This window comes from Dendrobates tinctorius, unplaced genomic scaffold (assembly GCF_039654945.1).
Source record: "Dendrobates tinctorius isolate UK_male_01 unplaced genomic scaffold, ASM3965494v1 ptg000057l, whole genome shotgun sequence".
Taxonomy (NCBI): Eukaryota; Metazoa; Chordata; class Amphibia; order Anura; family Dendrobatidae; genus Dendrobates; species Dendrobates tinctorius.
The window spans coordinates 160,376-174,078 of NW_027361725.1; the positions used below are offsets into that span (position 1 = coordinate 160,376).

Consider the following 13,703-nt stretch of genomic DNA (forward strand, 5'->3'; position numbering starts at 1 on the left):
TGCTCTTTTAGGTCGAGTGTTTGAATACTAGCTGAGATAAGGCCATCTACCATGTCCTGCGTCTTGGGAGCCTGGTCTGCATCAGAGTCAGACTCAGACTGAGAAGCCTCATCCGACCCAAAGTCCGAGGAGGGGAAATGGGCAGAGGGGGGCATCCTGGATGCTGCAGAGGGGCCGGTAAACTAGATGAGGAGCTAGACAGAGTCTGCTTGCCGATCTGTCCCGGTGAAGGTCGTGGTCAGGCGCATACGAATCACCGTGGGAGGCGTTCGGAGCACTAGAGGCAGCAGATAGATGTGGCAGATGTTTCAGGACCTGTACCAGGGACTAGAATATTTTAGTCAGGTCAGACAGACATAGCAACAGCCCATTCCAGAGGTAGGGGTGTGCTCTCATCCCAGGCGCAAGAGTGCTCCTGAGGGGCACACATGGTGGATGGACTGCACGACAGACAGAAGGGAGACAGCTGATCTGAAGGCCACTTTCTTTTACAGCGGGCAGAAGCGTAATGAATCACCGTAGGTTTAGGACCAGAAGCCCTTGTAGGGTTGGGCTTAAGTAGAGCCTGTGCAAAACTGCATCAGGATGCTATGAAGGGAAGGCGATACTGCCGAGGAGTGCTATATACTAGTAAGGAGGCCAGGGAGTGGGAGAGGGCAGAGCTTACCAGATACCAGCGATAATGCAGCCGCAGAGTGCAGGTTAGCTGTGTCCCCCGGATCAGAGTCCGCAGTGAGATGAGGATGGAGGTTCACTGAGGACGCTGCAGGAGCTCGGTTTCCAAGATGGATGCTGACCACACGATGAGCTGATGCGAGCGGTGGGCGGGGCAATCATGCAGAGCAACCAGGGCTTGCGAAGTGAAAGTGCCCCTGTGAATGGATGGTCGGCCAGAGCGAGCAGAACAGGAAGCATGCCCGGCCGATGAAAATGAAAGCTTTGGGCCGATAGGCAGACATGCTGGAGGGGGAGTGTCCAGCACAGAGAAGGGCACGAATGCCGGTAGCAGGACTAAGCAAACAGATAGATTGCCATTATAGATGTACCCACATATCTTCCCCTAGCCAAATTAGCCAGTATTCTCCCTGCTTTGTCACCATACCCATTTAATTCTACCTCCCAGTGATATCTATATAATTGCTCTCTTTTTTCCACCCATTCTTCAAAATTCTTTTTGGCCCGCATCCATTTATCTTTATCCTCATCCAGTAGTGAGTTCTTATATTTTGTATAGGTGCTCCTAACTTCGCTGCTTGCTGCTAAGTACTGCTCTATTCGTTTTTTTATTCTCTGCGTGTAAGCCATGATGTTTCCCCTTATCACCACTTTCCCTGTTTCCCAATATAATCTAGGGTTAGGTTTGTGCTCTCATTATACATTGCAAACTCTGTCCACCATTCCCCCATCCGTTTCACAAAATCTTGCACTTTTGTCATGTTTCCTGGAAGTCGCCATAAGTAGTCCGTCCCTTTCTGATGTGCGTCAGCTAAGTCTAGAGATATAGGACTATGATCAGATATCACCATGTCCTCAATATTGACATCACACATTTTGTGTAGTATCTTATCTGACACAAAGAACATGAATATTCTCAACCATGTCTTGTGTGCATGAGAGTAATGTGAAATTTCCAGGTCCATAGGGTGCGACGTTCTCCATGCTTCTTTCAGCTGCCAATTCGATATCATATCTTCCAAATAACCTTTCCCCCCCCTATATCTCTTCCCTTCTCCTGGATTTAATCTTATTAAGCTCCCTTTTCTGTCCTCTTCCTCTTTAAGCACCTCATTACAATCTCCTCCTATGATTACGTTGTTACCACCATCAGCCAGTATTTTGTTCTGTAAGGACATAAAAAATTTATTTTGATTTATGCTCGGGGAATATATATATTGTACAGGGTAATACTTTCATTATTTATCTCTAATTTCAAGACTGATTAACCTACCCTACCGGTCCATTTCTACGAATGAAACTTTGTGTGCCAATGCTTTATACACTCACTGGCCACTTTATTAGGTACACCATGCTAGTAAGGGGTTGGACCCCCTTTTGCCTTCACAACTGCCTCAATTCTTCGTGGCAGAGATTCAACAAGGTGCTGGAAGCATTCCTCAGAGATTTTGGACCATATTGACATGATGGCATCACACAGTTGGCGCAGATTTGTCGGCTGCACATCCCTGATGCGAATCTCCCGTTCCACCACATCCCAAAGATGCTCTATTGGATTGAGATCTGGTGACTGAGGAGGCCATTTGAGTACAGTAAACTCATTGTCATGTTCAAGAAACCAATCTGAGATGATTCGAGCTTTATGACATGGCGCATTATCCTGCTGAAAGTAGCCATCAGATGTTGGGTACATTGTGGTCATAAAGGGATGGACATGGTCAGCAACAATACTCAGGTAGGCTGTGGCGTTGCAACGATGCTCAATTGGTACCAAGGGGCCCAAAGAGTGCCCAGAAAAAATTCCCCACACCATGACACCACCACCACCAGCCTGAACCGTTGATACAAGGCAGGATGGATCCATGCTTTCATGTTTACGCCAAATTCTGACCCTACCATCCGAATGTCGCAGCAGAAATCGAGACTCATCAGACCAGGCAACGTTTTTCCAATCTTCTACTGTACAATTTCGATGAGCTTGTGCAAATTGTAGCCTCAGTTTCCTGTTCTTAGCTGAGAGGAGTGGTACCCAGTGTGGTCTTCTGCTGCTGTAGCCCATCTGCCTCAAAGTTCGACGCACTGTGCGTTCAGAGATGCTCTTCTGCCTACCTTGGTTGTAACGGGTGGCAATTTGAGTCACTGTTGCCTTTCTATCAGCTCGAACCAGTCTGCCCATTCTCCTCTGACCTCTGGCATCAACATGGCATTTCCGGCCACAGAACTGCCGCTCACTGGATTTTTTTTCTTTTTCGGACCATTCTCTGTAAACCCTAGAGATGGTTGTGCGTGAAAATCCCAGTAGATCAGCAGTTTCTGAAATTCTCAGACCAGCCCTTCTGGCACCAACAATCATGCCACGTTCAAAGGCACTCAAATCACCTTTCTTCCCCATACTGATGCTCGGTTTGAACTGCAGGAGATTGTCTTGACCATGTCTACATGCACTGAGCTGCCGCCATGTGATTGGCTGATTAGAAATTAAGTCTTAACACACAGTTGGACAGGTGTACCTAATAAAGTGGCCAGTGAGAGTGTGTATGTATATATATATATATATATATATATATATATATATATATATATATATATATATATACATACACACACACACACACACACACACACTCACTGGCCACTTTATTAGGTACACCTGTCCATATATATATATATTACACACACATATATATATATGAAGAAGTTTATGGGTGGAACAAGTTTCTGGTTCTAGCTCAGTAGACAGAAAAGCACGAGTCCTAATACATATACATATATATATATATATATATATATATATATATATATATATATATATATATATATATATATATATATATATATATATATATATATATATATATATATATATATATATATATATATGTATTAGGACTCGTGCTTTTCTGTCTACTGAGCTAGAACCAGAAACTTGTTCCACCCATAAATTTCTTCATTCTAAAAAAGTCTTCTTTACTCAAGTGTGTGTTAGGAACAGCGGAACGCACTAAAAAAAAAAAATAATTAAGTGCGTTCGCCGCTCGGGGTCCACCGTGCAGTAGGTGATATAACCGCTGCTAAGTGGTGGCAGGAGCAAAATGGTGGAGGTGCGCACGGGGTTAAACTTCACCCAGGTGCGCAGAGCAATCTCTGATGAGTCACAGACGCCAAACACAAGACAAATACAATAGGGCTGAGCCTGTTAAAGTCACAGTGCTCAGGATAGTTGCACACATGGTATCAGGTCACAGGAGCAGAGCCAAGGACAGCAGGACTGCGTCCCTCTAGACCTACCGTGTGTGCGACGTTGCAACTGCAGACACCAAGGAGTGCTGCAACTGCAGAGCTGCGTGGGACACTGCTAGTATGCAAGCGCAATGTCGGACGCTAGCAACTGTGGATGATGAAGCAGAGGCGCACTGGCACTAAACTCAATCCCTAACCACAAACGCAATAGCAGAGGATAGGGCTTTCAAATGAGTCATTCACCAGAATCATGCATCCATCCTCAGTCACACAGCAGCAAGTATGACTATACTAGTGCATGGCGGAACAGCCATGCACGCCTTTTACAGCAGCCGGGACCTTCCGGAAGCCTCCAGATCTCAGAGCTGGACCAATAAGATTTGAAGCAGGACCTGAGCACATGACTCCCGATCTCAAATGGGAGATAGTCTCATGAGCATGCTCAGAAGATGGACAGAAGGACTTAGCCTCTGGAGAGATTTGCTGCAAGGCAATCTCCTCTACAGTAGATAAACAGCAGGAGACTGCAGAATGTGAGGGTCTGGATTCCTGGAGAGCCAACGCAGGAATCTGAGCCTAACATTACCCCCCTCCTAGGGCCCCCTCCTCCCCGAGCCTTTCGATCCACCAGCTTGTGCCCATCAGAGGTATAGGCTTCAGACTTGTCCGAAGGCAAGTCTGATGTCCCGGTGGGTGACAGAAACCAGGGACACGTGGGAGACAACGGGAGCGGAAGTTAAAGTGTAACGCCGCCGTGTGTTGGCAGTCGCCACTCTCCGTTTAAGGAGGCTACTCCGGGAACAAAAGGCACAGGCCCGAATATATTTAACATCCCGAGCCCTAAGCGGCCACCAGTAAGACCTTGCCAGGAGTTTTGTGGTCTGCATATAGCCGCAATGACCACCCATCCTGGACGCGTGTGCCCACGCGAGAACCCTCGGCCGATGGCGGGGAGGAACAAAAGTGTTACCCGGCGGCAGAGAATTTGGCCATTGCGGGGCACTGTTGTCCTGGGAAACAGCGTGTTGATGGTGGCAACCGCAAATGGAGTTTTGTGCCAGACGCGCCTCGAGAATGGCGCGAGACACATCCATGGGCTCCGGGAGTGGAATCTCTGGCTCGGGTTGTTCCAGAGGCTCAAAAAAAAATTGGGAGCTGAGGTAACCTTCCGCTTGGATTGAGCACGCTCCATACCGCGCTTTGAAAAACAGAGGTCAATGCGGGTGGCAAGGGCAATCAGCTCTTACAAACTTGCAGGAACCTCTCTGGTGGAGAGAGCATCTTTAACATGCTCTGCCAAACCTCTCCATAACATAGGGATGAGGGCTTTGTCAGAGCACTCCAGCTCAGAAGCCAGTGTTCGAAAACAGACGGCATACTGACTAACTGAGTGAGAACCCAGAGTTAAAGCAAGAAGCTGAAGAGAGGTGTCGTGCGTGACCCGTGGACCGAGGAAGACCTGCTTAATAGCTGTTAAACTGAGCAGCAGTCTGGACCTCTGGGTCACCACGCTCCCACAGTGGCGTAGCCCACTCCAACACCTTGCCCGACAGGAGGGAAACCATAAACCCCACATTGGCCCGCTCCGTAGGGAATCGCACAGCCAGTAGCTACAGCTGAATAGAGCACTGGCTGGCCCCTCCTGTAGGGTTTTCATCATCGCCAGAAAATTTATCAGGCAACGGGAGGCGGGTAACTGTCGGTGCGAGGGAGGGCGCGGACATACGTGAAATCGCATCTGTAATTGCCTGTACAGCAGCTTTGGTGGATTGCACAGCTGAGAGAGCTCTCTCAAGAGTGGCCAACCAGCCCTCAAGCTGCCGAATGAACTGTAACAGTTGCTGCTGTTCTGCCATCACTAGCCAGACCTTGGCGCTAGTATAATGTTAGGAACGGCAGAACGCACTAAATAAAAAAACTAATAAAGTGTGTTCGCCGCGCGGGGTCCACCGTGCAGTAGGTGATATAACCGCTCCTAAGTGGTGGCAGGAGCAAAATGGCGGTGGTGCGCACGGGGTTAAACTTCACCCAGGTGCGCAGAGCAATCTGTTGAGCCACAGAGACGCCAAACACAGGACAAATACAATAGGGCTGAGCCTCACAGTGCTCAGGATAGTTGCACACACGGTATCAGGTCACAGGAGCAGAGCCAAGGACAGCGGGACTGCGTCCCTCTAGACCTACCGTGTGTGCGACGTTGCAACTGCGGACGCCAAGGAGTGCTGCAACTGCAGCGCGGCACACTGCCGCTACAAGACAATGCTAGTACGCGAGCGCAATGTCGGACGCTAGCAACTGTGGATGATGAAGCAGAGGCACACTGGCGCTGGAACTAAACTCAATCCCTAACCACAAACGTAATATCAGAGGGTAGGGGTTTCAAATGAGTCATTCACCAGAATCATGCATCCATCCTCATTCACACAGCAGCAAGTATGACTATACTAACGCATGGCGGAACAGCCATGCACGCCTTTTATACCAGCTGGGACCTTCCGGAAGCCTCCAGATCTCCGAGCTGAACCAATGAGATCTGAAGCAGGACCTGAGCACATGACTCCCGATCTCCAATGGGAGATCGTCTCATGAGCATGCTCAGAAGATGGACAGAAGGACTTTGCCTTGCAGCAAATCTCTCCAGAGGTTATCTCCTCTGCAATCTCCTCTGCAGTAGATAAACAGCAGGAGACTGCAGAATGTGAGGGTCTGGATTCCTGCAGAGCCAACGCAGGAATCTGACGCCTAACAGTACGTCTCCTGAAGCAAGGCTATATCTGCTTTCAATCTTTTCAGGTGACAAAGTATCATCATCCTTTTATGTGGTGAGTGCAACCCTTTTATATTCCATGTTATTAATCTAACCATTTTTAATTGCAAAATGGTTTCTTCTGCGAGGACGTGTGAAGCTTCTCCCTCAGGTATGGACTGCCAGTCAACGTCATCTCAGTCAGTAATAAATTAATTAGTACAATATCAGTGGGCTCATGAACTTAACTTACCTCCCCCCCCCCTCTCATCTCACCCTCTCTCCATATAACAACCTCTTCGTTGACTCCTCTTTTTTCCACCATTATCCAAACCAAAAGAGAAACAATTTCACGCCCGCCTATTATCCCATATTTATCATGTTGTACCCATTTTATATCCATTCTCTATCTGAGCCCTGACCCTCATGTAACCTTGAAACTCTGAAATCTTAGATCAACATCTATTTCCCTTAGGCTATGTGCACACAGTTTTTTGGCTCTGCAGATTTTGTAGTAAAAACCGCAGATAAATCCGCAGTATAATGTCCTGCGGTTTATCTGCAGTTTTGCCCTGCAGTTTTACACCTCATAATGGATGAGGTGTGAAACTGAAGCGTTTCTGCACTAAAGAATTGACATGCTGCGGATTGTAAACCTCCCAAGCAATATCTCTCAATGTGAACCTAGCATTTGTATGATACTTTCCCCCTGGAAGATAGCTTAAACACAAAATACTCCCATCAACATTCAATGAAGATCTTGTCTTCTACCTAGTATATACAGTACATCACATTTGGTCATCATTATCCCAACTTTATATGTCTTTGTTGTGAAAGCCTCACAAATGTCCATAAACCTGGAAGTCACAAATTCGCCATTCACCAGTATGATCAGCTTGAAGACAAACTAAATCAGCACCCCAAATTCTCCATTCGGTCCAACAGAACCTGTGAAAAGAAATAAGATAGAAAAAAAAAAAAAAAAAGAAATAGGAGAAGGGGGGGGGGGGGGGAGGAGATCTCTCCACCAGCTGTCCTGTAGTCTTCTTGAACATACATAGTTCAGACTGATATTGACCCGGTTGGGTGAATATACCTGTAAATTTGTAAGTTTTGTACACCACCATGTGATATCCACAGATGATATCCCTTATTACTGAACGTCTTCCTATTTTAGGTGATTGGGTGTGCAAGTAGTCTCTCTGTAGCTCAACCTGGACCACAAAAAATATCTCCCTTTCATCTTCATATTATCATGTGAGGTATTCCAGTCATACTTTTCACTTATGCTGACCCCAGGATACATCTTGACACAGTCTCATAAGCATTAGATCATTTAGTATTCTGTCTTGTTTGGTTCTTCCTGAACGCCCTTGTCATTGGGGCTCTTTGTTCCTTAGCCACTGTCTCTCTCATTATCTCCTTCCAAATGCAAATCCGACCTCAAGCTATACGGATAGGGTCTCCCCCTCTCGTCCTCAGCATCTCCCCCTGTCTCCTCTCTCGGCGGGCTGGTATTTTCTGGTGATTGTTGGCCACATGAAGGTTGCTGCTGGGACATAATTTTCAGGGCCTCCTTGGGATCTGTAAATGACCTCATCACACCATCTCTTGTCCTAAAACGCAGCATTGCTGGGTAGTTTAGTTGGAATCTGATGTTGCGTTTAAACAACAGAGTGCATGCTTCGCTGAATGCCCTTCTCCGTGTCACCTCTGCTGAATAGTCTCCAAATAAAAGGACTTAATTCAGGGACAATCAGTGGTCGCCTTCTTCCTTTATAATCACTGAGTATTTCTTCCTTATCTTTAAAGTTCAAGTACTTTGCCACTGCCTTGTGTGGTCGCTGAGCTTCCTTGTTAAGGTACTGTCACACTTAGCGATGTACCAGCGATCCCGACCAGCAATATGACGGTCAGGATCGCTGGTACTTCGCTAAGTGGTCACTAGTGAGCTCAGGCAGATCTCACCAGCGACATCGCAGGGGTCGCTACTTACCTGTCAGACGAGGCGATCCGGACGTCCTCCCGCCCGCGTCCACTTGTCACTCGTCGTCACAGCAGGAAGCCCCAGCAGGAAGCTGACGAGAAACGGCTCAGAATGTTCTCGCGCGATCAACGATAACCAGCGGGGGAGCGGTAGGAGGTAAGTATCAGACATAGCGATATCGCTAGCAATATCGCTTAGTGTGACAGGCCCTTTATTCTGTTTATTCCTGCCCCTCTCAGTCTCAGAGGTCTCTCTGGGGGGGCCTATCCTGTGTTCACGTTCCACTCTGCAGTTATATGACAGCCCCAGTGCTTTTGGCAATTCCACCTCATAGATATCATTTAGCTGCTGTGTGTTTATTGTCTCTGAGAGGCCTATCATTTTCAGATTGCTCTGCAGGACCTGTTCTCCAGATCCTCTAGTTTATCCACAGTGTAGGAGGCTTGATTCTTTAAGTCACTGACTTGTTTTTCTAGCTGAATAACTTTGTCCTCAGCTTAAGAAATTCTCTGTTGACTACCTGCAGTTTCTGCTCCTGATGAGTCATCTTGCTTTACAGCTCTTTAGTGGTCGATTGGATCATGTCAGCCACTGTCCGCTTAAAGTCTTCAGCAAGGTATGATGCCATTTCTTTTGCTAGCTGTTTAAAGTTTAATGAGCCATGAGCATGTAGCTGTGTTTCCAGTGTGCCTCCACTGTCTCCCCCTGGCTGAAATTTCCTTCTTTCTCTGGGGCTTCCTCCTCCCATTCTATCTCCTCATGTGCTTGCCCTGTTTGTGCCTGTGTCTCCGTCGCCATTACTGTGCTCCCACTCTGCAGGCCTCCTCCGACCTCCTCCCCTGCGCCTCTCGTGACAAACCGATCCATGTTGTGGACGGTCCCGGATGGTCTCATGATTATCCCAGTACCTTTTGTGAGTCAGGGCTCCCTCACATGCGTCTGCACATGGCGGTGCCGGAACAGGAAGTAATGAAAAATGAGGATGATTGACCTCATGGAGATCAACATCCGACACTACGGAGACACCATCACATGTTTCTCAACGCAGTGATTCTAGAGCACTGCCCCCATCCCTTATGGGAAATATGCAGAAGCATGCAAATCAGAAGCCGCGGAGACACCATCACATGTTTCTCAACGCAAGCAATGACTAGCCAGGTCTTTCACCGGGAAGGAACAACCATGGGAAGGGCAGTCTCCAATGACTTGGCATAGGCAAGTCATTAACCATGGCATAGGTGGTTTCTTTCATTGGAGACTGCCCTTCCCGTGGTTGTTCCTTCCCGGTGAAAGACCTGGCTAGCCATTGCTTGCGTTGAGAAACATGTGATGGTGTCTCCGCAGCTTCTGATTTGCATGGAACAGGAAGTAAGGCACGAATTTTATGTGTGAGTCCTATGAGGGAAGGAGGATGGTCTGCAAGGGCTTATATGCTGCTAATGGAGGGAGCCATGCGCTGCTGCAGTGAGACGGATGGGGGACATACATACCTGCCATGTGTCTCCTGCTCCTCTTCAGAGATAAGGATCACATCAGGATGCCTCGGGAGAGAGAGGGTCTTGGGAACGAAGATCCTCCTTCCCGCACCGTCTCTGGACGGTGCAGGAGAAGTCATCAACCCCTTGCTAGAAGGGGGGAGGCCACCACTGGTGACCACAGTCTTCCTTCTCAGCCCTCTCTGAGGAGAGGGGTGAGGGGGGGAAAAGGCAAGGACTGGCCACTGAGAGTCACCCTGAAACACCCATAAGGGTGACAGGGGTCAAAGTCCTGCCTGCAGGTCCGAGTGTAGGCAATGTGGGTGACACCACACTGCTCTCTCTGTTCTTTTCTCTCTACATATATCTTTTAATTTTCCTACCCTTGGGACTGCTTTTGGACATCCCATGGTTACCCGTGTTCCCCAATGAAGAGAGAAAGAGGGTGTTATGATTGAGTCACCGAGGAGGAAAAAAACAAAACACAAGTTCAGCCCAGATAATCAGAGAGGTTGGAAACTAGCGGATTGCAGACACCTAATCCTATCACACAACTAGCAGTAGCCGTGGAGTGTTCCTACAGTGATCCTAGATACCTCGTCACAGCCGGAGATCTAAATAAGCCTAAAGACGGAAAAGAAAACTGACTGCCCCAGAGCAGACCCCAAAGCAATAGGCAGCCCCCAACATATAATGACTGTGAAACAAGATGAAAACACTAACACAGATAGAAAGATAGGTTGAGCAAACAATGGGGCCCAAGCTAACTAAAAAGGACAGGACAGAAAAGCTGCTGTCTGCAATCCGAGAAAACCCTGCTAAAAATATTACCAACACAACTGATAAGCAAAAAGGACCCTGAAGTCACTAGACTTCAAACCCTATATCAGCACTCAGAATATTCTGAAAGCAGAGCAAAAGAGAACACTGATCAAGGAATAAGAATCCAGCACACCCCCGGCCGGGGATGGCTGAACTCGAAAAAACAAGGTAAACAAAACCAAAACTAATAAGTTCAATAGCAGAGCAAAACCTTATCTTTGGGAAGCAGGAATCAGACTGGTCTCCAAGAATCCAGCAGATAAATCACCAGCCACTCAGTAGGGCGTCAGCTGCCTTATATCCAGTCTGAAGTTCCTGTTACCCAGTCACAATCCACCTGATCTGGTGTTTGGTTTCTTTCATCCAAATCAGCCTCACTACCTTCCTTCACCAGAAGAGGGAGATCCTCGGACACAAAAGGGGAATGAACAGATGAGCTCACAACAGAGGGATTTTTGGTACTTACCGTAAACTCTTTCTTGGAGCCTTCATTGGGGGACACAGAACCCTCCCTTAATGTTGTACCGTGTTGGCCAATGTGCCGTTGTTTTGGGTTGGTATATATGTTGAGTTTCTTTTGCTTCTTCTACTGCTTTAACACCAACTGAGTTGCCTTGTGCCTGTCCGTGGGTGTATACTGCTGAGGAGGAGCTAGTTTTTTCCTTTTTGCTTAGTGTCAGCCTCCTAGCGATAGCAGCATACACCCATGGTTACCTGTGTCCCCCAATGAAGCGAGAAAGAAATGCTGCCTATGACCTAAAGAAGTCAGTCCCCACTTTCAAGCATGGAGGTGGAAACATTATGTTCTGGGGGTGTTTCTCTGCTAAGGGCACAGGACTAATTCACCCCATCAATGGGAGAATGGATGGAGCCATGTACCGTAAAATCCTGAGTGACAACCTCCTTCCCTCCGCCAGATTAAAAATGGGTCGTGGATGGGTTTTCCAGCAAGACAATGACCCAAAAGCATACAGCCAAAGCAACAAGGGAGTGGCTCAAAAAATAAAAAAAAGCACATTAAGGTCATGTAGTGGCCTAGCCAGACTCCAGACCTTAATCCCATAGAAAACTTATGGAGGGAGTTAAAGCTCCGAGTTGGCAAGCGACAGCCTCAAAATCTTAATGATTTAGAGATGATCTGCAAAAAGGAGTGGGCCAAAATTCCTTCTGACATGTGCGCCCAACTCATCAACTACAAAAACAGTCTGACTGCTGTGCTTGCCAACAAGGGTTTTGCCACCAAGTATTAAGTATTTGATCCTTCTGGCAAACCAGACTTATTTCTCACAGCAAAATGCAAATTTATATAACTTATACAACGTGATTTTCTGGATTTTATTTTTGATATTCTATCTCTCAATGGAAAAATTAACCTACCCTTAAAATTACAGAATGTTCATGTCAGTGGGCAAACTTACAAAATCAGTAAGGGATGAAATTATTTCCTTCACTGTAGTTGAAAGGTGGCAGAAATTATGCAAAAAATTAATACTTAGAGGTCACATGACCCCCTCCCCCAGGGCTGAAGATTAATGATTGCGCACACTGTCAGGATTTTTAAGTCTGCCGTCACCTAGAATAACTGCAGACTTGAACCCCAAACCTGAACAACTCTGTTAAAGGGGTAGTCCAGTCAAAACCAATAAGTCTGTAGTCACTCTGTGTAACTACAAACTTATGAATCTCACCAAAGCAAATGCACTGTGAGCTGCGGGGATTTGTTGGGTTCAAACCCGGGAATAGAGGGGGCATGTATGAATCACATGAGCTGGGGGAATCCATAAGCCTGCAGTCTCAGTCACCCTTAAGGACGCACACAGATTTGACCAGTTCATGAATGAGTTATTTTCCCATTTTTCCCTAACAGGCACATTTTTGCGTTTTATAGTGCATGGGTACTTGCATCTCTATTTTTTTCTGTTCCAGTAATTCAAATATTTTTTTCTTCCTTACTTATGAGGCTTAATTTTGTCTTTTACCACATAGCATAAAAAAAGGGAAATGCGTGTAATTTTTAGGGTATGTGCACACGCTGCGGATTCCGCTGCGTTTCCGCAGCGGTTTTGGCCGCTGCGGACCCGCAGCAGTTTTAGCTGCGGTGTACAGTACCATTCAAATGAATGGTAAAAAAACGCTGTGTAGACGTTGCGGAAAAATCCGCGCAGATTTGCTGCGGTTTTGAAACCGCAGAAAGAAGTAACATGTCAATTCTTTCTGCGGAATCCGCAGCGGGTTCCTATCTCCACCATTGTGGAGATGGTGAATCTGCAGGACCAAACCGCAGGCAAAACCGCAGATAATCCACAGGTCTTTTGACCTGCGGTTTATCTGCGGTTTTTGCAAAACCCGTGCGGATTAATCCGCAGCGGATTCTGCAGCGTCTGCACACACCCTTAGACCTTTTTTTATTACACCCACAAATGCCTGCAATAATTAGTTTGTTTCCCATACTATGGAAATTTTTATATACTGGATTTTTAATATATGGGCAGCATTTTTACCCCCCTCAATTTTTATACACTGTACCCCTTTCTTTGGGAGGGGAGGGTGAGGAGGCTTTTAAATATATAACAAAATACATTTTTTATTTTGCCAAATTCCTCCTGTAGCTGGGGCTGTATATTGGCTCCATTTACAGGGGAATTTCAGCCTCCTGGCTGGATAGCACTTAACAGTACTCTATCAAATTATTAAAACAAGCAATCAAAGGAGATCTGACATTGCTGATCTCCCGACTTCAGACTAAGACGCAGTGACA

The 13,703-nt window shown here is 46.8% G+C and overlaps 1 protein-coding gene across 3 annotated transcripts in view; it reads right to left on the bottom strand.

Moving 5' to 3' along the window:
- UBR1 (ubiquitin protein ligase E3 component n-recognin 1) overlaps positions 1–13,703 on the bottom strand; it is a 361,652-nt gene that overhangs the window by 143,908 nt on the left and 204,041 nt on the right. The window lies entirely within an intron of this gene.